At 35.6% G+C, this 16,206-nt stretch overlaps 1 protein-coding gene across 7 annotated transcripts in view; it reads left to right on the top strand.

Moving 5' to 3' along the window:
* SIPA1L1 (signal induced proliferation associated 1 like 1) overlaps positions 1 to 16,206 on the top strand; it is a 383,378-nt gene that overhangs the window by 211,801 nt on the left and 155,371 nt on the right. The window contains exon 2 of one of the 7 annotated variants that reach the window (XM_082451506.1): positions 14,809 to 14,864. The exons of the other annotated variants lie outside the window; for them this stretch is intronic. The gene's annotated coding sequence lies outside the window, so the exon portion shown is untranslated. The remainder of the gene's footprint in view (positions 1 to 14,808; positions 14,865 to 16,206) is intronic. 7 annotated transcript variants of the gene reach the window in all.

Below are 16,206 nucleotides of genomic sequence, written 5' to 3'. Positions count from 1 at the left end.
TTGCCAGTTTGATTACTATGTGTCTCGGCGTGTTTCTCCTTGGGTTTATCCTGTATGGGACTTGCTGCGCTTCCTGGACTTGGGTGGCTATTTCCTTTCCCATGTTAGGGAAGTTTTTGACTATCATCTGTTCAAATATTTTCTCTGGTCCTTTCTCTCTCTCTTCCCCTTCTGGGACCCCTGTAATGCGAATGTTGTTGCGTTTAATGTTGTCCCAGAGGTCTCTTAGGCTGTCTTCATTTCTTTTCGTTCTTTTTTCTTTAGTCTGTTCCGCAGCAGTGAATTCCACCATTCTGTCTTCCAGGTCACTTATCCGTTCTTCTGCCTCAGTTATTCTGCTATTGATTCCTTCTAGTGTAGTTTTCATTTCAGTTATTGTATTGGTCATCTCTGTTTGTTTGTTCTTTAATTCTTCTAGGTCTTTGTTAATCATTTCTTGCATCCTCTCAATCTTTGCCTCCATTCTTATTCCGAGGTCCTGGATCATCTTCACTATCATTATTCTGAATTCTTTTTCTGGAAGGTTGCCTATCTCCACTTCATTTAGTTGTTTTTCTGGGGTTTTATCTTGTTCCTTCATCTGGTACATAGCCCTCTGCCTTTTCATCTTGTCTGTCTCTCTGTGAATGTGGTTTTTGTTCCACAGGCTGCAGGCTTGTAGTTCTTCTTGCTTCTGCTGTGTACCCTCTGGTTGATGAGGCTATCTAAGAGGCTTCTGTACTTATCAGCTTTCTTAAACTCTGAACTTAGCACAGGATTGTGAATGAAATATTAAGTAATCAGAGATAGTCTGTTAATTGAAGGATTTGAGTTTCTAATCTCCTTAGTGGAGATGTTGGAGTCTGACAGGTGTAGCATGCTTGAACCAGTCATTTAATATTCATAGGAAATGCACAAGATGGCTCTGGTTGCCCTTTATAGTTTTCAGGTTGGGTTTTTTATTTGAAATTCATAGCCTCACCCAGTTATAGACTTTGAGCCATGGCCTGTCTCAGTGGAACATTCTACTCAGTACTTTCACATGTACCAAGGATTAATATCAAATTGGTGAGAGAAGTTTTTCACCCTCATATTTATGAATGGTAGCATCTTCTGTTAGTTTGTAGGAATATGCACTAGTATGTTATTTCTTTTTTTTTTTTTAAGATTTTTAGAAATTTCATGTAATTAGTATGTTATTTCTGTTCAGCAAGGGTGGTTTGGAGAGTTCTTCTATTTAAAATGCTGCATTGTTCTAAACAAATAATATCTTTTGCTATTAATTATCAATCCTATTGTGGTTGCACTGTGCTGAAACCTTCAAACAATTTCAGAAAGTTTACATGCCTCATTTCTTTTTAAACAATATTACTGCTGCTTTTTGCATGAATGAAATCATGGTACTGAATTTAAAAGTGGGTGACCTTCAAGTAAACTGTGGAATTTAAACATCAGAGACTTAAAAATAATTGTGAAGATTAAAAACAGAAAGTTTTAAGACACAACTGCTTTTGTGATATGGGCTAATGAGAAAAGATGGTCTTTTTCTGTTGCATTAATTCTTTAGCTCCTTGTCAATTACCCCCAGTTTATAACATAAGGAGACAGTCTTTGCATTCTTGAGTAAAACTCCCCACAGGTGACCTTCAGTATAAAGAGCTAGAGAGTGCTTTTCTTTGTTCATTAACAAAGATAACAGTTCAAAATTACAACACCCTCTGATTTTATTCTTATAAAAACTTTTCAAGCAACTTTTTGGATGTTTTTTTTCTTGTTCCCCTTACCTCCTGTACCCAGATTACCCTGCTTTTTACAATATTAAGAATATAAACATAGATGCTGAAAAGTTACCCCCTCCCTCTCTAAGTTTTGATATTGGTACTCTGGATGTATATATATATATGTGTACACATACATGTATATTTACATGTGTGTATATATGTATGTGTTTGTTAATTTTTCTATAAAATATTTATTTTTTTCCCTTTGGCTTTAAATTTAGTCAACAGATATTTCTAAGTACCTACTGTGTGAAAGGCACAATGCTGGGAGCACAGTGATGACTGGGCAGAGACCCCATCTTCTTAGAATGTGTAGAAAGCCTGGCATTTACAGTAGAGTGGAAAGAGAAAGGTAACCAACACTATCAACATTACCAACCCTAAAATACTACTTGCTGGTGGTATTCTCCCCATCTGTGTGTGTGCTATTGTTATTAGCTTTTTTCCCTCTTTAAATTGTTGAGGTCACATTGCGCACATAGTTTTTTAATTTAAACTTAACATTATATTGTGTTCTCTCATAATTAAAAGCACTAATTTTTTTGAGTATATCATATTTTTGGACATTCCATAATTTATATAGTTTGGGGGCATTTAGGTAGTTTACAATTCTTTTTTATTATAAATAATGCCGTGATGAATATCTTCTGCATAACATTTTGTCTTTTGGAATACTTCCTTAAGACATTTTCAGGAGTAAAATGACTGGGTAAAAGTTTGTAAACCTTATAGAGGCTCTTGATAGATATTCCTAAAAGTTCTTTTTTTTTTTTTTAAAGATTATTATTATTTCTTTAATTAATTAATTTATTTATGGCTGTGTTGGGTCTTCGTTTCTGTGCGAGGGCTTTCTCTAGTTGCGGCAAGTGGGGGCCACTCTTCATCGCGGTGCGCGGGCCTCTCACTATCACGGCCTCCTCTCCTGCTGCGGAGCACAGGCTCCAGACGCGCAGGCTCAGCAATTGTGGCTCACGGGCCCAGTCGCTCCGCAGCATGTGGGATCTTCCCAGACCAGGGCTCAAACCCGTGTTCCCTGCATTGGCAGGCAGATTCTCAATCAGTGCGCCACCAGGGAAGCCCTAAAAGTTCTTTTTGTAAAACTAGTTTTCACTCCTCCCAGTAGCCAATGAGTGCATTTTATGAAAAACAAAAACAACCCCTCCCCCAAAAAAACTCTTCATTTGTATTTATTTATTGGGTAGAAACATTTTTCAAATGTTTAGCCAGTTATCTATTGTTTTCTTTTGTGAATTTCCTATTAATGTTTCTTCTCCCATCTTTCTTTTGGAGTGTTAATATTTTATCTTGATTTACAGTGACTCAATTCAGTATTTTATAGAGTATTATGTATATAATTATCATGTATAGTCAGTACATTAAACGTATGTTGTAGTTTTCTTACTAGTTTTTGGTTTGCCTTTTAATATATAGATGTTTTAAAGTTTCATGTAACCAAATCTATTAACTTTTTCCTTTGTAATTTCTTTCATTACTTTTACACATGGAAAAACTTCCTTCATTTATATATCATATTTTCCTCTGACATTTTATTAAATTTTTAGCTAAGTCCTTTTCACTCATTAATTCCATAAGAAAGGAAGTCTGCTGTTGACGAATCAGGAGGACTTTGCTGCTAAAGATGGCTACTAGAGGTTGTGTTTTTGTACTTCTCTGCACAAAGGGGCTACTTAACACTATTTGTTCTTCTGACTTCGCTCTGGCACTCAGTACTGGAGTGCCTATGTAACTCATATCACTATGGTTCTGTTAAACTTGGGTCCTTGTGAAAGTACTTCATTAGATATAAAGGATGGGGCTTCCCTGGTTGTGCAGTGGTTGAGGGTCTGCCTGCCAATGCAGGGGACACGGGCTCGAGCCCTGGTCTGGGGAGATCCCACGTGCCGCGGAGCAACTAGGCCCGTGAGCCACAGCTGCTGAGCCTGCGCATCTGGAGCCTGTGCTCCGCAACAAGAGAGGCCGCGATAGTGAGAGGCCCGCACACGGCGATGAAGAGTGGCCCCCGCTTGCCGCAACTGGAGAAAGCCTTCATGTAGAAACGAAGACCCAACACAGCCAAAAATGAATAAATAAATAAAATTAGATGACTGTTAAATATTTGTAAAAAAAAATTTATAAAAGGATGGAAGTGAACAAAGTAAAATTAAATTAAACCGAAGTCATGATTGACTCCTACTCGAGTTCATACTGTGTTTAAGAGGCCCAGATATGAAAGTTGACTCTTTCCAGGTTGTAACTGATATAAAGAAAGCTACCTCACTTTTCCATGGTAGGAATATTATGGATTGTAATACTAGGCTAGAGTTGACTGCTAAAAAAGAATGTAAAATATTATTTTTAGCTTATTTTATGATGATAACTACTAATTTTCTAATTTGTACAAGTTCAGTTTTTAAAAAATATGCAATTCAGTTGAAATGAAAATACTTCCAACTTGCCGGAAAATGAATACTGCTAAACTATGTCGTAGGTAATTCTTAAAAGTATTGGTTTGTGATATGTAAATAAGTTGTCTTTTAGGATTTTTAAATCAAAATCCCACTTTTAGAATTAATATTCTTGATGGCATTCCAGGTAGAATAGGTTAAAAAATATTTTGTTGAATTCAAAACCTGAGTACTGTATGTTGCTCTTACATCATGTTTGTTTGTTCATTTTCTCTCCCACTAAATGTAAACATTTTTAGGGCAGTAACTTCAGCATGTAGAACAGCGCCTCAAATATTTGTTGCCTAATAGATATTTGTTGAGTGAATATCAGGGTATAGACTGAGAAATAGAGGAAAAAGCAGTGTGTTTGCTTGAGTGCACAGAATGTACCAGGCGTTGTACTAGATACTGTTCTTATGACCATATTGAGAGCCTTGCTTTTCTAAAGATGAACCTGGTTTTTACCTTTTCTGTTAATTTTCTGGAGACATTATGGGCAATAGATTATTAGGAGACTGCAGAGAACTCCCCACCCAGACATGTGGGGAGCTCCAACATGTTTGAAGGTAGATTTCTGTTCTGAGAGAAGGTACGTCAAGAGCCTCAGTGAACCATTCCCCGTGCTTTCATTTAACCAAGTAATCAGAAGTGACGTGGATGGCTGGTGAAAGCTGCGGATGCGGTCATATAGGTGATTTCCTTGTGAAGGTTTAGTTTGTGAATTCAGATGATCTAAGTCACCTGTTGAATTTTCTGAAGCATTTTGAATGCATGCAAACTAGCAGCACACATAAATATTTCATTTTCTATTCAATCTTAACTGCAACTTTACTTTTTGTAGAGAAAGGCATAGTAAGACAAAAAAGTTTTTATTTTTTTTTTAATAATATACACCATTTATAGGGGTTTTTTTTCCCATGGCAATGGACTCCCCCATGAAAAATTTTATACCAACATTTAAAACATTACAAAAGATTCAAGGTTTTATCAAATAGGGCAGTAATGATCTTATAGAAATATCTGTGCAAAATACTGTGACCTTTTAATTTACGTGATGGGTAAACATAGAGTAATAAAGAGATTTTTTTTTTTTTTAAACCAAAGGATTTGGACCTAGTTGCTGATTCATCACTAGAACACTTTGAATCTGATTCATCTTTACAAACAGAATAAAGAGTTTTCTGCACTTTTTCCTACCAAATGTAAAATTAAAATTTGAATTTCCAAAAGCAAGTTTTCCAACTGTTGAAAAAACAAGAAGGCAACTCCCATTTAAAGTGGGAAAACTATGTAAATTTATTTTTTGTGTGAAGATTCACTTCGTTTTCCTGAGCAAGATTTGATGTGGAGAACTTTTTCTTGAATAGTCATTAAAATATGAGCTGAGAGAATGAGACTTCTTCATTAAAATCCAAAATTTATCCTTCATATGTACGATTTAAAAATATTTTTAGTGGACTCGTTTCTATAGGAACTAAATTTAGAGATGCATCTTAAACATCCTCTTGTCATCTCCCATTTATTTATTAATTTGTTTCTTCATCCCTTATTCTCCTTACAACCTCTTGTTTAAATATCTTTGATCAAAATATTGTCTACTTTTGGTAAAAATTAAATAGCAAGTATTCGTGAATAAAAATCACATTTACCTATTCAGATTTATTTGCTGTATATATTAGGAATGTGATCAGCTTCAGACGTTAGAAACCCAGTCTAGTGACTTAAACAAATGGAAAGAAGCAGCCCCAGAAGTCAACACTCCAGGGCTGGTGCATGTGCTGCTCAGGAATGCCACGAGGGACCCTGGATTTTGCCCTTCATTTCCTTGGTATCTTCCCTCAGGCTGGCCTTGGCAATGCAAGATACCATTGCTCTTCCAGGCTTCCTGTACTCCAAGAGGAAGAAGGGGGAGGCAGAAGGTGGCAAGCCAAGGGCTTGCTAGCCCAGTCTGTTGCTTTTTATCAAGAGAGCTTAAGTTACCCAGCAAGTTGCATGCTGCAGACATCTGCTTCCTTCTCATTGGTCAGAACTACATTAGGTAGTTACCCCTAGACCAGTCACTGGCCAAGGGGCATGAGAGTCCATGACTGCTGTGGAGAATTCCTGATTTCTCCCCTGGGGTAGGGGAAAGGATACCTGCCAAGGTGCTCCATGGCTACCCGAACAAATTGAGAATCTCCTGTTTGGGAAGAATTGGGAGGGAGAAATATGGGGTAGGTAATGGATAGTGTCTGCCTGCCACACCTGCTGGAATGAGTACAGTATGTACCACATGAGTTTAGAAGCCCTGTGCATCCGCAGTTCCCTCAGCTCCTCAGATTTCCTGGAATAAATTACAGATTTTTTTTTTCAAAAATTTATTTCAAATATTCTTATTTAGTCATAGCCCATCATTTTCATGAATGACTTAGATGTTAGAACAGCAAATGCTGTGTTTTAGAGTCTTCCTTAATATTATGTTGAGAAAAATGGGAATTTAGTCGTAATACTCTAAAATTGGATTTTGGAATTAATTTGAAGAATTTGTACTTCTTGAAGTTCTCTTCAGTAGCCATCTAGAAGGTTAATTTTGTTTTATTTATGAGTAAAATACCTTGAAGGTGATTCATTTTTAAAATGCATTGACAGTGATCATTTATATATATGTGTGTTTTCTTCTTTTTAAGCTTAACATTGCATTATAAAATGTTTCCCATGTAGTATATGCCGTTTAAAAAAATTGCTTTGGTGTCTTAATTTACTTAACCATTTTCCAGTTACACATTTGGTTTACTTCCATTTTGTGCTGCTGTTAAAAATGCTGAAATTTATATCTTTATTTATGTGGATTAATTTTTAATGTTATAGATTATTTTTTTAGAACCCTCACATTTTAATGGCTTTTGAAGCATTTAGCTAATTGCATCCCAAGAGCATTGTACTAAAGAATTAGTGTGACCTTTTTTTAAGGTAGTAAGGTGAAACATTTTCTTTCGTATTTCTTTCTTTTGTGAGCCAGCTCTTCCTGTTCTTTTCCAGTTTGTTACTTTTCTAAATAACAAAATACATTTTTTACATTGTAAAATGATACATTCTCACTGTACAACATTTGTTAGCCATAGTTGTCACTTCACAGAGAACAAGTTTATTAATATTTTCTTGAACAATTTGTGTAAGCTCTTTATGTAAGTAATTATATATTTTATTCCTAATATATATACTATTGATTTTTCTCAGTCTATGTGCCTGATAACGTACTAGACCCTGGGAATACTATTGTCAGTATAACAGCTGTCATGTCCATGATATTCGAAAAAATAATTGTACTTTGTCTCATTTTTTTCTAGTATTTCTGTCATTTCATTTTAGGTCATAGAGAATTATCTAATCTTTAATAATAATAATCGGTTGTTTTTCTTTTTGGTTGTTTGAAATATGTACCAAAAATAGAAACCATTCTTATAGAAATTTGTATAGAACTTTAAATGCCTACCTTGTATCTATTAAGTGATCTTATACTTTTGTTCTTATTTAAGTTATTTATGCGGAATACTAATTGTATTACCTAAAATTTCATTTGTATCTGCTGATAACATATGTAAAGTTATTATTATAGTGCTTGGCAAATAATCTCTCAATATGTAAAATACAGTAATTTAGTTTTCATAAATATCTTGAGTGTTGAGACTGAAACCCTATTTAACTTAGGTTTAATTGGATTGGATAACCTGCTAGTTTTTCCTTCACATTTTATTATGTGTGTTTTATTATGTGTGTTTCTTCATATACATGCAGAACACACTGTGATTTCTTAGTTTAATTAAGAAATTAACATTTCTTCAAGTTGGAAAGAATTACCAGCAATCTCTGTATCTCCTATATTTGGGATGTAGTTTATTGATAATTTTTCATTTCTTCTTTAGTTTTATTGGTCTTTTCTCGTATTCTACTTAGGCTATTGTATTTTTAATAGGAAATCATTTATGTCCTTGTTTATCTTTCATTTTCAGATTTTTAAAAAGATTCTCTGGTTTATATATCTAATCTCCAATTTTTTTTCTCATTTCTAAGATAGTGTGATTTCTGGGGATACGAAGATTTTATTGTTTTTATCAAAGAATTATGTTTGAGATATATTTATTTATTCTATTAGTATGTTTATTAAATTTTACTTTTTTCTTTATTTTATTAACATTTTTCTGTACTTTTCTGAGGTTTTGAGTTGAAGTCTCAGTTTATAGTTTATATTAAAAGCCACACATTTACCTCAGTGTATGATTTTGGCTTAATCCACTAGGTGAGAAAGTTTGCTCTTCTATTTTTCAGGATTGTAAATGACTTCTTCTTGTGTTTCAATATGCTCATACATGTAGTTGTTTTGTTTTTATTGAACACTTCTAAAAATTAAATTTTGATCCAAGAATATAGACTGTGTATTAAAAAAATACATTTTAGGTTTTTAAAATACTTTATGTTTGCTCAGTTTTTATATACATACCATGGACAATTGACTGGAAAGTTGATCCCATTTTTAGGGCATAGAGATCAGTATAACTTTTATTGGTTTCATTAATTTCATTCTTTGTTTGCTTTTGTCATTACTGTGTTTGTGCACTGGGTCTGTATGACATTGTGATTGCCTTGCTCCCTTACCTCCTTCTGCTGAGGCAGGAATGTCCACTTCTCAATTCTTGTCGCCCCTGTTTTTTAGAACTGAGACTCCCAGCAATTTTCCCTTTCCTGCTTTATTATCCTTTGTAGCATTTTGCAGCATGTCAAAAATAAATTTTATTTATTTATTTTTTCTTTACTTATTTATTTATTGTCAGTCTTTCTCCCTAGAATGTAACTTCAAGAAATGCAGAGAATTTTGTCACTTTTATTCAGTGCCTGGGTGCCGAGAATAATACCTGGTGTACTGTAGACACGCTGTTAATAATTTATCTCATTAATAACTAAATGTGGTTATTTTCAGCTGATTTCTCCTTCTGTGTCTCAGTTTTTGCCTTGATTTCATTTGTTAGTACTTGACATAAAATGTCGTATTTTATTACAAATATTTCTTTTCATTTCTTTTTTTTGGCCATGCTGCACAGTTTGTGGGATCTTAGTTCCCCGACCAGGGATTGAACCTGCACCCTCGGCAGTGAAAGCTCGCAGTCCTAACCACTGGACCGCCATGGAATTCCCTACAAGTATTTCTTTTACCATAACATCTAGCTTGATATTTTTCTTTTAATCTTGACACCCAATAATATTGCTTCCTCTGGTTTTTTAAAAATACAGTTTTATTACTGTCTCCTTTAAAATTTTTTCTGTCTTTTGGTTTATACATCTTTAGAGTAACATGTTGGATTTTGTTTTTTTGTTGTATTAACAACTGAGGTTCTTTCAGTAAGTTGAGGTAATTAGCTTTTGCTTTCATACGTCTATTAACTAAGTTTTCTTTTTTTTTCAAATCTGAGAACCTGTGTGATGGTTTTAAAGCTGTGAATCCTTAAGCATTATAATCAGTTCTTTCTGACGTGTTGATCATGATTTGTTTCCTTTTGTATCTTTATATGGTTTGGAGTGTAATCCCTGGACTAAACTATTTCTTGTGACCTGTTTATATATTACATCCACATTCTTAATCCCATTGTTACTATTTTTTATGCTTCCATAGTGTGTTTTGATTCATTTCTCTCTGCAATAGCACATGTTCCTTTTTACTCAACTACTCTCTCCAAGCTCTGCATCCAGTTCCATCCTATTTTATCCTCCAGATTCGGCTCAACTGTTTTCTGTGTGAAGCCTTCCCTAACTCCCCAGCAAATCTTAGGTATTTGTCTTGTATTCTCTTACTGCACTCTGTGTACATTTCTAGTCACTTTCTTCTTGTAATTGTGATTTTCAGTCTCTTGACATACAATCAGTGCTCAATAAATATTGCTATCTATATTCTTTTCTTCCCTTCTTCTTCCTTAATACTATTTTCTTTTATAACTCATAATGTAGTTGCACATTTTTCTTCTCTATACTGCAGACGCACTTTTCTTTGGTTTCACATGAATAAATGATTTAATTTTTTATGAGTTTTTTTTTAAAGTGCTTTGCAGATTGTGAACGTGTGGGATTTCTTTTTTTTTTCTTTTTTAATTTTATTTATTTATTTATTTATGGCTGTGTTGGGTCTTTGTTTCTGTGCGAGGGCTTTCTCTAGTTGCGGCAAGTGGGGGCCACTCTTCATCACGGTGCGCAGGCCTCTCACTATCATGGCCTCTCTTGTTGCGGAGCACAGGCTCCAGACGCGCAGGCTCAGCAATTGTGGCTCACGGGCCTAGTCGCTTCGTGGCATGTGGGATCTTCCCAGACCAGGGCTTGAACCCATGTCCCCTGCATTGGCAGGCAGATTCTCAACCACTGTGCCACCAGGGAAGCCCTTTTATGAGTTTTTAAAAAAATACACAGAGGCCTGCTTTGTTTTAGCATGTACTCCACACAGAAATATCAGCAATATTTCTTCCCCTTCCTTGTTGTCATCAATTCTTGTCCTTAGTTTTTCTGTCCTCTTCCTCACCCCTTTCTCCACTCAATGTAGCTGTTTACTTTAACTCTAAAATAAATACTAGTTACTTTTACAGGTTTTTATCAGTACTTTAACATGCTTTAATTCCTCAGTTAAAGGTACCTTTTTTTGTTTCCTTTCATCCCCTGAATCATGCCCTCCATTTCTCACTGTAGAAAGAGTACTTGGATTTCACATCAGCAAATTGGCAAAAATGAAAAGTTGTTGGATGGAATGTGGAGAAATGGACCCTCTCATGGAGAACATTGATTCTTTTCTACTTGTTGATATTTTCTCTTCTGGAGTTTCTATTTGGAAATTTTCATTTTTATTCTGTTGTCTTTCACTTTCACAGTAACCCTAATGTCTTTCATTTTTATTTTTCTGACAGTTTTCCTTTCATTTTATTTCTCAGTTTTTGTTTCATGTGTACCACACAACTTTCTCAGTTGGGTCAGGATGTTATTTTTGTCTGTTTTCTTATTAACTCGCTAGGCATTGGGGATCTAGTCTTAAAGGAGACTTTTTGAAGTCATATCCTGTATGTGCTCTTAATTATAGAGATACTGAATTTGGTTTTGGGAAGGTGGTGGGTAGGCCTGCCTTATGGTTTTACTGAAGGTTCCATCATTCATTCATTTTGTAATCAAGTCCAAATTAACAGCATTTAAAAAATGCTTTTGAAAGTATAATCCATCTCTTTTTCCTCCTAAAATCATGCCATAGGGAAACAAGAACACACTCCAAAGTGGACTTCTGCCCATTTGCTTTAGTGAATATGTTGGACTGCGGGGAGTAGAGCCATTTGGGTGGCTAGCTGGCAAGGCCTTCATCATATCCCAAATAAATTCCCACATGTGGTTAAGACTTATTCCTCCTTTAAATATTTCAGCATATTTTCATGACTTTCTAACTGATCTGTCAATACTTTTAATAAAAATTATATAGAGTGTATTTTCTTGCATAGTACTTCCAAAGTCGTATGTGTTTTTTTTGAAAACTACTATGTAACAAATATTTATAAAGAAGAAAATCTTTCCTCCTAAAAAATCAACTATTTTCATTTTCTCAAAGTCCCTGTGCTTCTGCAGGTATATAAATATGTTTATAAAGTAGAATATAGCCTTTTTTTTTTTAACTTAACGTACATTTTAAAATTAAGCCATGTTAACTACTAGCCAACTTGATAAGGCAACAAAAGGAAAAAGTTGTTTTGCAAATGATATGATTGTCTAACTAAAAAAATTGAAAAGAACCATCAAACTGATATTAATGCTAATAAGGGTTCAGTAAGAGTGCTGGATATGAAATATACAAAAAAATCAGTGATTTTTTTAGTACCCTAGCAACAGTTTATTAGAAAATGTGGTTACATAAATGATCCTAGTCAGAATAATAAAATATTAAAATGTACCTCATAATAAGTATAACAGAAGGTATGCAACGACCAAGTTCTCATTAGTTTATGAATTTGATGCAATTCAAAAATAGAACAAAGCAACAAAGCCAAGAGAGTTTGCCATGAAACATGGCAGAATGATACTAAAATTAATTGGAGAAGTAGAATTAATGTGGTCAGTAGGATTTATTATAATGCTTTGATATTTGAATTGGTGCTGCATTGGCATACGGATAGAGAATAGACCATTCAAACAGAAGAGAGACTATAAAAAGAGACCTTCATGGTGTGGGAACTTGTTTTTGACCTTGTATTACAAATTCGTATGGAAAAAGCAGGCTATTCAAAAAACAATGGTGGGACAGTGTGGTAAAAATTAAAATTATATTCCTGTAAATAAATTCTGAATGAATTAAAGACATGCATTTTAAAGAGAGACCTTTAAACTCTTAAAAGAAAATATAGGAAAACATCTGTATAATATTAGAGATTGGGAGGATTTTTTTTGAACAAGATACAAAAAGCCCAAACTATAAAAGAGAGGAGAGATAAATTTGACTATGTTAAAAATTTTAAATGCGTGTATAAGAAAGTATACCTTAAACAAAGGTAAAAGACAACCTATAGAATATTCAGACACATGTCTAATGAAAGATTAATATCCATAGTATATAATGAAATCCTACAAATCAGTAACAAAGAAAACAGGGACCTAGTAGAAAAATGGACAAAACAGAAGTAGATAAGACCAATAAATGAATTAAAATTCTCACTGATTATCAGCTAAATGCCAGTAGAAGCAACAAGGTAACGTTTTATGCGATCCTGATAATTTAAAGTCAAAAATGTGGCAGCAAATGTTGTTTTATATGTGACTGTTGGATTGTAAAATTGTTACAACCGCTTTGGAGTGTAGTTTGATAGTATCCAATAATGTTGAAGAACGCTCCAACTCAAGGTTTCAGCACTTCCCATTATAGAGTCCTCTAGAGAGACTGACCCATGTTCACAAAGAAGGTGTGAAAGGAATGGCCATTCTGTCTTTGTAATAGCAAAGAACTGGAAATAACCTAGATATCAAGCAACAAACCCAAGTATATACACGGAATGTAAAGCATACAGAGGTTATCATAAAGGATCTGTATCTTTTTGTATCACCATGAATAAATCTAGAAGACAGTTTTGTGTGCAAAAAACAAAATTGTGAAAGGATGTGTTCCCAATGATACTGTTTAGATTTCATAAATATACAAATACTTGTGGGAAGGGTGCCTAGCATCTTTAGGAGAGAAGTTTCTCTGGAGAGGCTGAGAGAAGAATGGGGTTGGAAGTTGATATTTTCTCTATATTTATAACATTTTATTTCTTTGTGATCTGAAGCAAATCTGGCAGAACACTGACATTTATTAAATCCAGATGAGGGGTACTACGTATCTCTAAGTTTTTGCATGTTTCAAATATTTCATAATTGAAAGTTTTCAGCTCAGACTAATAACATTGCAGTCCTCAGTTAAACACGCCAGATTGAACACATGCTGCAGTTTTTTCTTCCCCTCCCATACCCTATGCGAGTGTTACTAAAGGAATAGAAAAAGATACAAATGTGCAAGGTCAAATATGAGGAAAAGAAATAGGAGCAGATTAGCATTATCAACACTGTTTTGGTCAGCAGAGAGAAATGGATGTATTGTAACTAATTTAGTGATGAGGAGAGAGCTGCATGTGAAGGCCTTTACAGAGAAATTCTAGAAAATTTTGACCCTATACAGTCCAAGAGTTGGAGGCCCCAAGTAGCTGGGAAGATTGCACTGAGAGGTTGGTCATGGGTACATAGTTGGGTCCCTTTCCAAACCGGTGTAATTGTAAAGGCTCTGGAAGCAGGGAGGAATTATTTGAAACATTTTTGGCTGAGCTTGGCTCGCAGAATGCTGGAAGCCAGGCAGGAAATGGAACCATTCTTCTCTAAAGAAAGTGAAGTGTATTCTAAAAATGACCTCTGAGTACTAGCATTTTGGGGTCCCCAGTATAGGGGGAAAACTGTCAGTCTGATTTCAGCAGGAAAGGAATTTATGGAAATAGTGTTTAGTGACTTGCTGAATTACTGGAAAGGCTGTAGAACTAGGTTTGGAAAATGGGTAAGAACAAGGGAGGCCAGCTGGCCAAGACAACACTCAGATCACTCAAGAAAGCCGGCGTGGTGCTGCCCCTGAGCACGGGATGTCCAATTTTGCATTGTCACCACCAGCACTTTTTTTTTTATAAATTTATTTTTATTTATTTTTGGCTGCGTTGGGTCTTCATTGTTGCGTGCAGGCTTTCTCTAGTTGTGGCGAGCGGGGGCTACCCTTCGTTGAGGTGCGTGGGCTTTTCACTGCGGTGGCTTCTCTTGTTATGGAGCACGGGCTCTAGGCGCGCGGGCCCAGTAGTTGTGTCTCGCGGGCTCTGTGGCGCAGGCTCAGTTGTGGCTCACAGGCTTAGTTGCTCCGCAGCATGTGGGATCTTCCTGGACCAGGGCTTGAACCCGTGTCCCCTGCATTGGCAGGCAGATTCTTAACCACTGTGCCACCAGGGAAGTCCCACCACCATCATTTAAATGAGGGAGCTATTACACCGTCACCACTACTGATGCCACCAGCTTGCATGTAAATGTATTTGCTTCCTCCTTGCTCTTTCCAGATGCTGCCTTTCAATTCAGAGTCCAGGATGTGCACACCTCATTGGCTGAGGAGCAGGTAATGTCTGTGCCCTATCTGTAAGAATAGCTGGTTAATTGACAGTGTGGCACTTTTAGGCTTCTACTGTGGAAGGCAGGTTCTGTATAAGGCACGGAATTTCCCTGGATATATGAAGAGACTACACAGATGCTAGGCAGTGATGATTATATTTCCCCCTATGTCCAGTTTCCCCAGGTAAACCAATGGGTCCCCACCCAGTCCCCTTCAGGAAAGTCTACTTAGTAGTCACCAGGCCCTGCCCCCACCCAGGTACTAAATGTAAAAGGATGGCCAGTGATAGCAGACATATGAGAAAAAGCCTTCCACGTGAGAAGGACAGTGCGCACAACAAACGGAAGAAAAGTAAATTGAGAAATTTACTTTTTCATTTCATTTCATTGATTTTCATTGAATATGAAAAGAACACTTTTAGGACTTCCCTGGTGGTCCAGAGGTTAAGACTCTGCGCTCCCAGTGCAGGGGGCCCAGGTTCGAACCCTGGTCAGGGAACCAGATCCCGCATGCCACAACTAAGAGCCTGCATGCTGCAGCTAAAAAGCCTACATGCCACAACTAAAGATTCTGCATGTGGCAACGAAGATCCCGTGTGCCACAACTAAGACCCAGCGCAGCCAAATAATTTTTAAAAAAATAAAAAATAAAAATGAAAATAGTATTTAAAAAAAAGAACACTTTCAATTTAGTTTAATAATAACAGGGATAAGACAAAATGTCATAGTCATGAAACAAGAACAGATTTTTTTTTTAATGGAAGAAACAACCAGAGGACACAAAATTTTTTCAAAATTGAGTTCAAGAATAAATAGGAAAAATTAAATAGTCTGGTTGGAAAATGAAGTTCAAAAATTTTCCCAAGTACCTAAATGAAAAAGAAATGGGGGGTGTGAGAGAAGAGATAAGAAACTATTGAGGAAGTACAGTATCCAATAAATAAAACATTTACAAAATGAAAAAAAAAAGGAAGAAAAGGAAATATCAAAACAAATAATGAAGTAACATTTCACTTAACTGAAAGAGGTATGTTTTTATGTTGAAAAGGCCTATTGGGTGTCCAATACAAGGACTATAAAGAGACTCACACAGAGGCTACTCCAGTATTGAAAAGATGATCCTAAAAAATTACTGGAAAAGAACTTGTATAAAAGATCAGGAATCAGAATATCATTGGACCTTTCAATTCCAACAGTAGAAGCTAGAAGATAATGAAATAATACCTTAAAAATTCTAATGGTAAATGTCTTACTACCTAGAGTTTTATACCCAGCCAAACCATCAGTCAGATTAAGGCTAGATGTGCCAAGACTCAAAACTTTAACACCTAGGTACTTTTCTTAGGCAG

The sequence above is a fragment of the Balaenoptera physalus genome (genome assembly GCF_965194825.1).
Source record: "Balaenoptera physalus genome assembly, chromosome: 2".
Lineage (NCBI taxonomy): Eukaryota > Metazoa > Chordata > Mammalia > Artiodactyla > Balaenopteridae > Balaenoptera > Balaenoptera physalus.
Note: the sequence above shows the minus strand (reverse complement) of the source record. Positions and strands in the feature narration are given on the sequence as shown.